Here is a 14240-nt window from a genome sequence, read left to right as displayed (position 1 = left end):
CTAATGGGTGCCTGGTTTCCCTTCCTTATTGTGGCTTGAGGCAACCCCACCTGTGTCCCCATTCTGGCTACCCAGCAGTTTTAATAATGCCCCCACAAGAATTTCTATTGGATTGAAACAAGACGGTAGATTCCCTCTGGGAACAAAAGTTGTTTTTAGTATTGTAAACATGAATAGATTGTTTTAGAGAAATCAAGGTGCATTTTACACCCATAGACCAGAGTGGTAAGTGCAGAAATAGAGGTATTTTTAGTGTGCTATGATATGGAATCGACAGTGTGAGTGTGAGTCAGGGTTTGAATTCTGCAGACACACTTGTGTGAAGATTTTTTTCTTCTGAAAAAAACTGCTGAACTTGAGGTTGTTATTTATTTCTGTGAGCTCAAATGTTTAGCGTATCCCCTAAAAATGTCAAGTAATGGTAATCCTCTCTACTTGGGTAGTGCATCCGCCCAGTTACGGGTGGTGGAAAGGCGAGGGGCTAGCAGTTACTGGCATGGGCCTGGGAGCTCAAATCTGGGTTGATCAAGAGTGAACTGTAAACTCCACTCAGATTTGTAATTATGTGGGCGGTTGGCACCACCCCTCTACCCTCCCACCCCTGGAGTGGTCAAGGGGCAGTGGTTCGAAGACGATGCAAAAACTTTATGGAAAAAGAAAATTAGAAGATAGATTTTTTTCACAAATGCTTTGAAGCCCTTTTATAGTTTGCTTATTTTTAGTGGCAATATACACAGCCAAACATGCATCCCCAGACTATAGGAACATTGGACAGTATTGATTGTCCGCCTTCACCTTGGATCACCAGTCTCCTGAGCTCTCCAAAGTTCTGTCATCGTCAGTGGTAGGCTCCCTAGTCCTCAGCGTTCTCGTCTGTGCTTGAGATGAACCGTCGTCAGGTTAAGGTCAAAATGCCGATTCCTTTTGGATCCTACCTCTGGATCTCTAGTTGGACTCTCTTTAACGAGCACCGGCTGCATTCTGTGATCGTCTGTCTTCAGTGAGGAGCAGTGTCCATTTTCGTTCCACAGTTGTTTTCACCCACACACCCAGCATCTGCTCCGCATCTCCTCGGGAAGCATATACCCATGTCAGAGCCAGTTTTGTCAAACAAGGGGCCTCTAACGCACTCTCCAGAGAAAGGAGAGTAGACTTCCTGGGGAAGAGGTCGACAGCCCCTGACAGACCTGGAATGAGATGGCGCTCCCACGCAAAGGCCCTTCTCCCACGGGTTCGGCCTAGAACGCTAAGTTGATCCCCAATTGATGGCAGCCCAGTTACTGTGCTTTAGAAACACTCCATCCAATTTGACAGCCCCAAACCACCTGTAGTGAATGAGCGAGCGTGTGCAATGTGGATTGAGATGTGCCAAAAGCATCAATACATCCTGGAGTCTTCGTTTATAGGGGTGGAGGGGAGCATAAAAGAGGAACTATTAAATTTTACATGTATTGCAATGGTAATGGTTTGGGGGTAAATGTTTCGTTAAAATTCGTGTCACCTGCTCCTTTTTACTTTGTAAAAGGTGCCTGCTATGGAATGGAAGCATCTGTGTGTGAGTCCTTGCATTTCCATTGGACATTGTTTGCTCTAGAGAGAATCAGGATGCCGCCCCACCACACCCACCATTGACTTGATTCTGACTCATAGTTCAATAGGATAGAGTAGAACTTCCCCCTTTGGATTTCTAGGGCTATAAATCATTTGTTTTTCCCTTTTTTTGTCAACAGTTTTATTGGCACACAGTTTACATATACAATTGAATAGTTTGACTGGTCCTCCATATCAAGGGGAATTGTACAATCAGTACCACACCTATCTTACAGCATCCCGCCCACCCCCACCCCCACTCCCTGGTTAAATCTCCTTTAAAGTGAGTTGTGCAGTAGCAGAAAGCCATTCTCATTCTTGCAAGGAGTGGAGTTGAACTGCTGAACTTGAGGTTAGCAGCCCAGTATATGTAACCCATCAAGGATAACTTTACAGCTAAGTCCCACTCACTCACTGATTGCCATTGGGTCACTGTCAACTCATAGTGACCCTATAGGACAGGGTCTTAACAGGATTGTAACTCTTTGTGGGAGTAGAAAGTCCCATCTTTTTCCTGCAGAGTGACTGATGGTTTTGAACTGCCGACCTGGTGGTTAGCGTTCAATGAGTAACTACCACACCACGGGTAACTAGCTCAGTAACAAAATCCTGTTCTGCACACTTCTGTCTTGTCCTCAGCCCACACATCCCCACCCCAAAGGGGAGAGTCCAAACTGTCTTATGCCCAGACAGTAGACCTCTTGTTCAAATATCTGTTAGTGGCTGTTGGCAGACAAGGGCGTGTCGGTTTGCATCATGCTGAGGCTTGATAGCTCCTGTCTGTGCATCCTTGTAACTTGCCTACGGGAAACTGAGTTGTCTCTTACCATCCACGGAGAATACGCTGGTACTCCCTTGCTGGGATGTCATGCTGCCACACCGTGGCCGTGTGTGTTACCACCGGAATGTCGTGTGGGCACCTCAGGAGAAATCCTGCCTTGCCCTCTCATAGCTCTTCACCTGGGCACGAAGTGACCAGCAGACTGGGACACGGTGCTGATCACCTGCCATAGGATTTCAAAAAGATTGTATTTCCTGCCAGCGGCAGGGGGCCACGATGTATTAACATGACAAGCAGGGTCTCTCAAAGCTACTGATTCTCTTCTTTCTGGGTTTTGGGGTTTTTTAGGTCTTGATCACATCAGCATCCCACTGGACCTGGAGGCGTTATTTCAGTTCAGCCATCTTATACTGACCTTTAAGGTACTGATGGCCAGGCCTGCACCCTTGTCCACTTACAACACAGTCACTGTTGGCCTGGCCAGACACTTCCGTGTGGAAAACAAAAGGTTGTGTCGATTCCTATGTGAGCTTCATCATCTGGCTTTTTGTCCTTGGATTGAAAACAAACAAACCTGCTTGTTAATCAGAAAAGCAAAATAAGAACAACAGAAATACGGACTGCAGTGAAAAGGAAAACCGAAAACCCTGGGAAATTAGGGGCACAGACAAGAGGGCAGGAAGGGAAATTCCTTAGGGAAATATGGGCAGATTGGGATCTGGAGAAGAAGCACTTAAAGGCCTTTACTACCGGTGCTCAGTTGCCAGCGCAAACCACCAGGCCCTTCATTATCAGTACTAATGTTGATGTCGGCCTGCAAACGGGCACACGCACACACATACACTCTTTGCCCTGAAAAAGCTCACAGGCCAGAGATGGCTTCAAAACAAAACTCACTGCCAACGAGTCACATAAGAGAAGAGAATCCAGAGTGGTAAGTGCAGAAATAGAGGTATAATTAGAATCCTGTGACATGAAATTGACAGTACGAGTGTGAGGGATGGGTACAAAACTTCCAAATGGGGCATTATAAGCCAGGGGGGCGGGTGCAGCAATAGAGGCATAATGAGAAACGTCAGCGGTGAAATCACAGGGGATACAAACAAAACCAGTTGCCACTGAGTCAATTCCCACTCCTGGCCACCCTGGCCTATGCGTCAGTTGGACTGAACTCCGTAGGTTTCCGAGGGCTCATCTCTCAGAAGTCACTGGATCACCAGGTCTTTCTGCCAAGGTGCCCCTCAGTGGACCTGAACCTCCAACTCAAGTTAGCAGCTGGGCTCCTTAGCTGCTCGTACCAACTGAGAACCAAAAGAGAATCACACGGAAACTGCTATAAGATATCAATTACATTTCCTCTTTTATTTATCTACTTTCTCTTTTCCCATCTTTCTGCAACTTATTATTCACAGAAGCATAAAAATATTAAAGTGAAATTAAACTTTGAGCATAAAAGTATGTACTTGTAAGTACATGCACGAAAGAGTTCTTGGTGTCTTTGTTGTATAATATTTTTTTAAAATAAAATTAAAATTTTGAATATAAACTTTCAATCTAAAGGGTAAGAAGAAAATCCTACCTTTGGGAGTCATCACAAGTGTAACTCACTTTTTCATAGACCTTTCGGCCCGCGGCGACGCTAATCGAACGGTCCAGGGACTATGGACACACCTGGAAAGTGTTCAAATATTTTGCTGAAGACTGTGCCGCCTCCTTTCCCAACATCCCATCTGGCAAGCCCAGGCAGTGAGTGACCTTGTCTGTGACTCCAAATATTCTGATGTCGGACCTCCACTGGTGGTGAGGTAGCATGTCCTTCCTTGGATTTCTTTTATATTAATACAACTCTTTTTTTAAAATCTGGTTAATTTCAATTGTTTTATAGTAGAGAAGTTTTATTGCAAGGTGACTCATGCTATTGGGTTTATTTTAAAGAATGAAAAACATCTAAATTGAAATGAGCCTGAATCCATCTCACACCAGGTAAACAACAAAGGCATGATAGAAAAGAAACCTACACTAGCGGGCCTGCCTGGGCTACAGCCCGGGCTCCACACACAGCTGGGCCCCCCGGCCCGGGCCCCCAGCACTAACCTTCGCAAAAGGGCCACCCAGGCTCTGGGCAGTGCTGCATTTGTCATCTCATCTCCAGGATCATCTCACAGAGAGACACTGCCACAAAGAACTCTCTGAGCAGAGCTGGTGACTGAAAGAGGGTTCGCATGAGATTCGGGTTAAGCCAAATCTAACCATCGAGTCTATTCTGACAGTTAAAAGAGTAGAACTACCCCATTTGGCTATCCAAGGCTGTAACGCTTAATGGGAGCAGACAACCTGAACTTTCTCCCATGGAGCAGCTGGTGGTTTCGAACTGATGACCTTGTGGTTCGCAGCCCAACCCGTAATACACTACACCAGTAGCACTCCAAGAATGGGGTTAGGGAGACTCTTTCCTCAGGTAGAGCAGAAGAGTTGGTGGCAGAGCAACTCCCGAAACCCCTGCCAGATCCAACTTGATGAGGACCTGCTGAACTGTGACTCCGCTTTCCACCCGCAGCCAGCTCAGGAGCTCTTTCCACCACTTCTGTCTCTATGGGGCAGCTGTTCCCACGGAACCAAAAGATGGCTTCTTAACAGCTTCATTCGTACTCCTTTTTGATTCTTGTTCTCATGTTCGCCCAAATGGTAATCAGTATCCTACACGTGGTAGGGCGCCCTGGTGGCATAGTGGGTTGCAAGTTGGGCTATTAGCAACAAGGTCAGTGGTTTGAACCCACAAGTGACTTCTGGGGGTGGGAGAGGAATAGGCAGTTCTGCTCAGGTAAAGAGCTAGCTCCTAGGAGCCCAAAGGGACAGTTCTACTCTGTCCTACAGGATCATAAGGTGTCGGAATCAACTCAATGGCAGGGAGGGAGGGAGGAAGGGATTTTGAGTGAGTGAGTGAGTGACTGAGTGACTGACTGACTGACTGACTGACTGACTGACTGACTGACTGACTGACACAGCTAGGATGCAGCGGTTCCATCTTCCAATAAGGTCAGGGTCTCTTCACTTTGACTATTTTTGACCAACTTGTTTTTTAGTAGAATACTGTGAATTTACCTACATTTGTTCCACAGGTTGTTTCAAGGTTTTGGATCCCAGCTTTGAAACAGAAAACCCTTACAGCCCCTCCATCCAGGGTATGAATTGCTTAATATTTTTCATACTACCTCCTGGGTAAGAATTCCATAGTAAAAGCATGCATTCCTTTTATCCCATTTCTGCCACCCTTCCGTGGGATCCGTGAGCACATGGCACCTCAGTGCTCTTTCATTCATCCTTGTCCTTTCTCTAGATCTGGTGACAGATACTAACAAACCTGAGGATAAACTTTACCAAACTCCATGCCCTTGGGGATACTTTGCTTGGAAGGAGGCAATATGTTTCCCTTGATAAGTAGTACTATGCGCTGTACAGGATGGCCATTCCGGGCGGCTGCTTTTGCAAAGGCCATGCTAGTGAATGTGACCCCGTGCCGAAGGTGCGGGGAGATGTGTCCAGCCTTCCTGGAATGGTGAGTTATGAATCCAAGAGGAGGCAGATTTCCTGTTTGCCTTTCCCTATCCCGGTGCCGAAGTGTGTTTACTGAGCATGCATAGGCCTCTCTCCCCCACAACCATAAACCATATGAGGGCAGATCAGAAGGGGCCGCGTAAGTCTTGGGACAGGCAGTATGTAGCCGGACCTGACTGGCCCCTAGGGGAATTCTGGTTCTCTCCACAGAGGTGTCTGTGCATTCTCCCACATAGTAGGAGCCTCAGTGAATGAATGACCACGTCTGGTTTCTTCATTCCTTCTCTTGCCTCCTGTTTGTGTTCTAGGGAATGGAGATTTGTTGGGGAAGAACTATCATTTCACATTTGTTCCCTCACAGAAATTAAATGAAGGCTTGTTTTGTATTACAGTAATGTGTGGTATGAGGGCAACGGCCAGTCTGAATAACCAGGTCACCCTCCACATTTATCGTCACAATGCAGATATCTCTTATTCTTGAGGCTCATCTTAAAAGATTCAGGGGGTAGAAGAATTACATTTCTATGCAGAGGCCTGGGGATATGGCTGCTCATGCTTTTAAACGACATATTAGTCATAGGAGTCTTATTGGGAAGATTATTATTGTACCTTCACCTTAGCTACCCTGGAAACAGTCTCGCCCACTACAAAGTGCCCTGCTGAAGGCAGTGTGTGATAACCCTCAAGAATCACACTCCCAGCTCCAGAATTCTTCCCTTTTCTAACTCCCTACTTTCTCTTATTCTCCTACATTACTACACACACACACACACACACACACACACGCACACACACACCATGCTCCCAACCCCCTCCTTTCCTATCCTGGGGTTCAATGCCCTACCCAGAACCTAAACTTCAGAAAAGCCAAACTATGTATAACAAATGTTCACTGAATGTTCTTAAGAATTCAAAAGGTAGTTCAGCCAACCATAAAATTAGTCAAGCTGCTAACAAACATACGGGAAACTAAGACCCCCAGACCCTGTGCCCATATTTCGTTTTCCTTTAGAGAATTCTAAAGTCCTCCAAGATGACCTCTCTTGTTTATTGATCGCCAATGCAGGTTCACGGTCAGTGTGTCTTCCAGCACATACAGACGGCCCGAACTGTGAGAGATGCAAGGACTTCTTCCAGGACGCTCCTTGGAGGCCAGCTGAAGCCCCCGAGTCAGCACTTGCAGAGGTGGGTAACGGTGAATTCTTAGCACAGGTGGGGCGTGCTCAATGTCCCCTCCTTTGAAGAACATTCCGTCCATGTCTGTGGGCTTGCAGGCAACAAAAGTGGTACTCCCATGGCTCCCAGTTCCCTTTTTGTGACACTCTAGTTCAGGTTCCCAGGTGCGTAGACACTGAACCTATTAACCTGAAGGCTGGTGGTTCAAGCCCACCAGTAGTAGTGTGGATGCAAAAACCTGGTAATCTGCTTCTAGGCATTTCTTATGTTTAAAGATATCAGAAGCCAAACCTATTGCCTTTGAGTTGATTCTGAATCATGGCCACCTTCTGACTCACCACAGCTATAGTTGCTATGGAGACAGACTGCTGTATCTTTCTTCCCCAGAGCTACTGGTGGGTTTGGGTGGCAGCTGGGTGCTCAACCACAGTCACGCCTGTGCATATTACAGCCCCCAAATCCAGTGACACAGTTCTCTTAGATAGCAGACAGGGTTTCCGTGAGAGAATGGACTTGATAGCAGCCAACACAATCTACAATTATTCCAGAACACCAATGTCACTGCCGTCGAGTCGGTCCAACTCCTAGCATCCAGCTCGGACGGAGGAGAACTTTCCCTGTGGGTTTCCAAACCTCTAACTCTTCACGGGAGTAGAACATCTCATCTTTCTGCCTGCTGATGTTAGGAGTCCAATCTGCAACCACTGTGCCACCAGGGCGCCTGACCTTTCATTGTGACCCATGAGAGAAACACAAGCTTTTCAAATCCTTGTATGAAAAACTAGCTTTAAAAATGAATGTACAAGATGAGTGGGACGTGTTGGGGGTGGGGGGATGTCAGCATTGTAATGACAATATGAGCAAGGATGGGGAGCCTTTAGGATTTTAGGGAACCCAAGATTTAGGACTTAGATCCCTACTATTTCCCTGAGTACTCAGTCAGCGCTCTGTGAGCCTGGCCTTAAAAACCATTGATCACCTTTGAAATGAGCTATGTAATCACAGTTCATTGTAGTGCCCTCTCCCCCCCTTCCGCCTTCATTATTTACTCCTGAAATCCCCTATCACCCACCCACCCCCACCCTTGTATTCTCTGTAATCCCTTGTGTCAGTTATTCCCATTTCGTAGCCATTTCCCCCATGCTTCATAGCTGGGAGACCCAACAGAAAACAATAAAAACAAAATCACACTAAACATGGTGGGGCTGCTCTGAGATGGACGTGGTGGTGATTATACAATGCCCCTTGATATGATTGAATGATTGAATTGTATATGTAAATTATGTGTCAATCAAACTGTTGGGGTGGGGGAATCCCATATAATAGGATAGAAATGGGGTCTGTGATTGAGTTTTGCAGGCTTTTATATTTGGTATAAAAATTTTCACTAATCATGTGGTTTGCTTTTTAATAGTGCCTTTGATGCCTCCAAATTTCCAAACTTGTTATCGAATATATTTTCCTAAATTTGGGAAAAGTAAGTATTGAGGGACTACTCATACCAAAAAAGAAAACTTAAAAACCACCCATCCATTTGAGTTACAGTCTCCCCAACAAAACAGTAAGAGCTTAAACTCTTTACAGCAGCAGACATGACCCCTTTGGGGGTCGAACGACCTGTCACAGGGGTCATCTAAGACCACCAGAAAACGTATTCCGATGATCTTAGGAGCCAAGACACTGCTCCTCTATCTGTCTCCAGGCAGGTCTGCCCACATGCAGCTAGGTCCACAGACAAGTACCCAGCGTGAAGACTGTTACCCATGCTACACCATGCTGGAGGACAAAATTTCATATATTTGTCATTAGAAATAAATATTTCACAATATATAATTACATATTGTTTTTGTGATTCATCACTATGCTTTAATATATTTAATTTGTAACAATGAAAATGCATCCTACATATCAGACATTTACATGATGATTCATTACAGTAGCAAAATGACAGTGATGAAGGAGCGAGGAAGATAATGCTATGGTTGGGGGCTCACCACCACATGAGGACCTGTCTGAAAGCGTCTAGTCGCAGCTTGAGGAAGGTTGAGCGCCACTGCTTTACAGGGACAAACCAAGGACACCAACAGCGAGGCATCTTTCTCTCCCTCCCTCTGCTGAGCTCAGATGGGATGGAACAGGCATGCTGCCCCCTTCAAGCCCTCAGGCCCCTAAATTAAGGAACCCAGATTTTCCCCAGGCTCCACAGGGCTCTCCTCCCACCCCCTGCTTCCAAGTCTGTAAATCATGAGGGGATTCAAAAAGCGATGCCTGCGCCAGTGTTTTGCCAGTCCCAGTCTTAGCTGAGAATTCCAGGAGTACAGCCCCCCCCTTCCCAAATCTATGTGCTGGAGTCCTAACCTCTAACCCTGAAGGCAGAGTTGCAGATAGGTTTCCTTTGTTGTGTTGATCAGATCATACCTGAGCAGGGTGGGTTCTGTACCTAATCTCTTCTGAGTGTTACAGAGCGAGCGTAGATTAGACAGGGAAGTATGAGGGTGGGAGAGGACAAAGGGATTAATGGCATGTGAAGTTACCATGGTACTGAAGACCCAAGAGTTTAAGGCCACCAGGAACTTCCCCAAAAGCCTACAGAGAGAGCCCCCCACCCTAGAGCCGGTGCTCTGAATTCAGACTCCTGAACTGTGAGAAAGTACAATTCTGTTCCCTAATGCCCCCCACTCGTGATATTTCTATAAGGGCAGCACTAAGACACCACCACACAGAAAATTTGATGCAAACATTTTTTCAAACTCAGAGACCATAAACCAGTAGGAGTATTCTTTACCAAATCACAGAAATACTGCACTGTGGGATTGAGGACCTGAGGTGACCCAAGCCATTTGTGATGGCGCCGAGATGGTTATTGCGAAGATGTTTGATTTTTAATCTGTGGGCTTGCAGTCGATTCCAACCCCTATCAACTTAATGGGACAGAGAACTATTGCCCAGAGTTTCCACAGAAGCAGACTACCGCGTCTTCTCCCATGGAGCGACTTTTGGTTAGCAGCTGAGTGCCTAATCTCTGCGCCACTAGGGCTCCTTCTGTAAAGAGCAAAGCCCAGAAATCCCGATGGAGCAGCTGTGTTCTGCCCACGAGGCCACTGTGGGCTGGAACGGATCCCAGGGGCACTGAGAACAACACACCAGGCATTTCAGGAGCACATTTTTACGGAGAGCCAATGAACAGAATCATAATGCGGAAGGTCTTTGGAAGGAAGCTGTTTGAACCCTTTGCTTACGTGGTGGAAGGAATCCTCAGGCAAGGGGTGACAAGTTGGAGTGCTAACTGCAGGTGCACAGTTTGAGCCTCTAGTGGCCAAGACCCCAAAAGGAAGCTTTCTACCCCACCAAGATTCACAGCCTTGGAAACCCGAAGGGACAGGTCCCCTCTGTCCTGCACGGTCGCTGGGAACAGGACTGGATGGGATGGTAGTGGGTTTGGGTTGGTTCTACGTGAAGTGTCCACAGGAACCCTGGAGTGTAGTGGGCACACTTTGGGCTGCAGTCCACATGGTCAGCAGTTCAAACCCACCAGCAACTCTTCAGCAGAAAGACTGGGATTTCTACTCCTGTAAACAGTTACAGTCCCCAGAAACCCACTAGGAGTCAGCACTGACTTGATGTCAGTGAGTGCTGATGTGTCTGTAAAACTAAGCCAAAGTTCCACTGATGAAAGGGGTGGGGCTGGGTGGGGCGGGGAGGACAAGATAGAAGCTTCCATATCTCCCACTTTGGAGATGGCCAAAGGGAGGGAGGGGTCTAGGAAGGGGAGCTAAAGCTGACTAGGTGAATGAAAGATTGTGGTCTACAAGAAGAGACATCAAGGAGCCAGTGTTGGGGCGGGGCAAGGGGCCTTGTAAGTAATTTAAACTGTTGAATACAACCTTGATGTATTGGTGGATACCTAATGTACAGAAATGGAGAGAGAGACAGAGACAGAGAAAACGAACAAATTGGCAAGGATTAGGAAGCTCGGTATGTTTTGTACCTCGACTCACCCCCCAGTGTCCCCCAGTAACTCTCACCTCTTTTTGCCCAGCGTGCATCTGTAACGGCCACTCAGACCGCTGTCACTTCAACTGGACCTTGTACCTGGCGAGCAGTGGCCTCAGCGGGGTGTGTGTGACGTCTGCCGGCACCACACGGAGGGGCAGCACTGCGAGCGCTGCACACCCCTCTTCTACAGGGACCCCGCAAGCCCGTCTCGGATCCCTACGCGTGCATCCGTGAGTCCCCAGCGTGGGTCCTTCCTCTCCGCCCAGGTCAGACCAAACCAACCCACCGCCAGACAGTCGGTCTGACTCATAGCGACCATCCTATAGGGTGCCTATGGGTTCCCGGGACGATAACTATTGATGGGAGTAGAAAGCCTCCCCTGTCTCCCTCTCGGCAGCCGGTGATTTTGAACTGCTGACTTTGCGGTCAGACGGGCTACCAGCCCTCACGGCATCTCCAAGTTGCTCAGACATTGGGTGGATTCTAACCCACGTGGCCCCAGGTGTCACAAACTGCACCACGGGCTGTGATCTTGACAGAAAGCAGTTAGGGGAGTGGCCATGAACTTGCCCCGCCACCCCCATAGGGACCTTATATAAACCGACGGAACCGGCCCGATCCTGCGCAGTGGCGGCATGTTTGAGCCCATTGTTGCCGCCACCCTGGCGATCCGTTTTGTCATGGCTTTTCCTCCTTTCCGCTGCCTCTCTAAATAAACCACGACCCCAAAACTTCAATTTTAAGAGCTTTTCTTTCCTCAAATAAATTGGACCATTCGCTCCTGGTAGTCCTTTAGCAGGGGTTGATCTTGGTGAAGGAGAAAACAATCGTGGATTCACCCAAGAGGCCGCAGTGCTTGGAAGAGATGCCTAATGCCCTCAGACGGTGGAGGTCAGCTTAGGGGAGTGGCTAATGGAATGGAACTGGTCCACACGTCTGATTGGTGGTAGACAATTCTATTTCCCCTGCTTATTTCTTCTCTGTTGTTTATAAACCTTAAAACTATTTTATCTTTTATCTCAATCTTTTAATGCAATCTTCCAAGCGTGCAAGAATAGAGGAAAACATATTCTCTGTTCTTGCGGGTTTGTGAGAATTCATTTCATAAGGGTGCTTAGCATCATCTTTAAGGATTGATGTCCCAGCTGTACTTCTGCCCCATCTGTCTGTCTACCTTCCTCCCCTGGAGAAACTCTCTCCCTTATTTGACAGTTGGCCTTCCACTGCTTTGATGGACCTGCCCACTGACAAGCTTTCCAATGGCTAGTAAACACCTGCATACCTGGAGTGCTTTCATTCAACATTATATTTTTGAGGTTTGTCCCTGTGTGGTCGCATCAGTTCTTCAGTTTTAATTTGTGGATGGAGTTCTTTCCGGTAAATATAAAAGTGTCATTGTCCATTCTTCTTTCGATGCTGCAATTAAGATTCTTGTCTGTCTGGCCAGTACACAGGCCCAAAGCCCGTCCCTCTGATAAATAACTGGGAGTGGAATTGTTGAGCTGGAGGCTAGATCATCCTGAATTGTTCCCTGAGTCACAGGACCAGTTAATACTTTTACCACGCATGTGTGAGGGGCTCCCACAGGTTCATGGGAAAATTCCATTATCCTTTCGTTTCATTTTTCCACCAAGTTATAGAGTCCCCTCAATGAGAGTTGTTTGCAAACAAAGAAGTACACCTGCCATTTCTTTCCTGGATGCTAATGGAAGACATGCAACTCCTGGGCGAAAGACAAAGGACCTTATTACTCACAACACAGCAAGCAACAAGAGGTTTCCCTTTGCTCCCCACACCCCAAGTCCTGTGGGGGTGACATACAGGATCCCAAGTGGATTGTGCACCTCCGGTGAGCTGGTATCCCCCTGAGAGCGCACTGCTTCTCTAGAAGTGGAAGTCAACCTGCGGCTGGAGAAGAGGTCACCCCATCCCTCGAGGGGGCTTTCGGCAAGCACAGCCCTGGCACATCTGCCGAGCAACTGGCCCCCAGGGCCTTGAGGTCAAGGCACCCTTGCAGGAAGGTGTGGGACACGCAGAACCTGCAGAACGTTCGAAGTCCTACTCCTGAGGCTGCACGGTGACACACACCAAAGTTACGGCGTGTGGGGTGGGCAGAGGGGTAGGCAACTGTGACTTCACACTTTACACCATCACAAAACATAAAACAAAGTCTTATACAGAAACCATCATTAGCCTCCAGAATAGATCATACAGAACATATCACGTCCTATGTTTCACTATTATGTAGAAAAACATGAAAGGTGGTTTTTGTGAACATTCCTCTACAGACACCTGATTGCATAAAGTTTTCCAATGTCAAAAACCAGAACAAAGAACTGGAATCTCGCCGCCACCACCACCTCAAAAAAAAAGAGAAACATTTTAAAGCCATCTTTTTTTAAAAGAATCATTTTATTGGGAGCTCATAGAGCTCTTATCACAAGCCATCCATCCATCCATTGTGTCAAGCACATTTGTACATTGTTGCCATCATCATTCTCAAAACATTTTCTTTCTACTTGAGCCCTTGATATCAGCTCCTCATTTTTCCCCTCCCTTCTTAAAGCAGTCTTCAAAGTAATTTCTAACTGTCCTAAAGTTTTACCCAAACTTGTAATTTTATACACACAAACAATGTTTACTAATGTTTTTAAAGTTATATATTTATAAAAGAAAATAATTACTTTTCTTGTGGGTGGAATGAAAAAAACGCAGTGTTTTAAGTCAATCATCCAGAAACTTGGAAGGAGGTCTGGAAATAACAGACAAAACATTTTCAAATACATCAGTCAGGCTGATTTGTTTAAGAGCCACTTGGTATTAACCTTGGTTTTGAAGAAAACCAAGGACATAGAATTAGCACCCCATCATGGCATTTGAAAGTGAGCAAGGAGTTTTCCCATGAAAAGATGAGGTGTCTGTAACTCCCATAGCTAGACTCCCCAGATTCTCCCAGTTCCTCTAAACACACGTTGGTGTGTATATACACATGTAAACAGATTATGTTTATTAAGAAGACCAATTAACATTCTCATATAAATTTTCTCTAAATTATCCTTATTTGAATCTAAATATTTATATAAATAGATTCCAGACATAAGAGTTGGCTAATTTTAAGTCTTCTATGATTAAAACACTAATA

The sequence above is a fragment of the Tenrec ecaudatus genome, chromosome 9 (genome assembly GCF_050624435.1).
Source record: "Tenrec ecaudatus isolate mTenEca1 chromosome 9, mTenEca1.hap1, whole genome shotgun sequence".
NCBI lineage: Eukaryota > Metazoa > Chordata > Mammalia > Afrosoricida > Tenrecidae > Tenrec > Tenrec ecaudatus.
Note: the sequence above shows the minus strand (reverse complement) of the source record.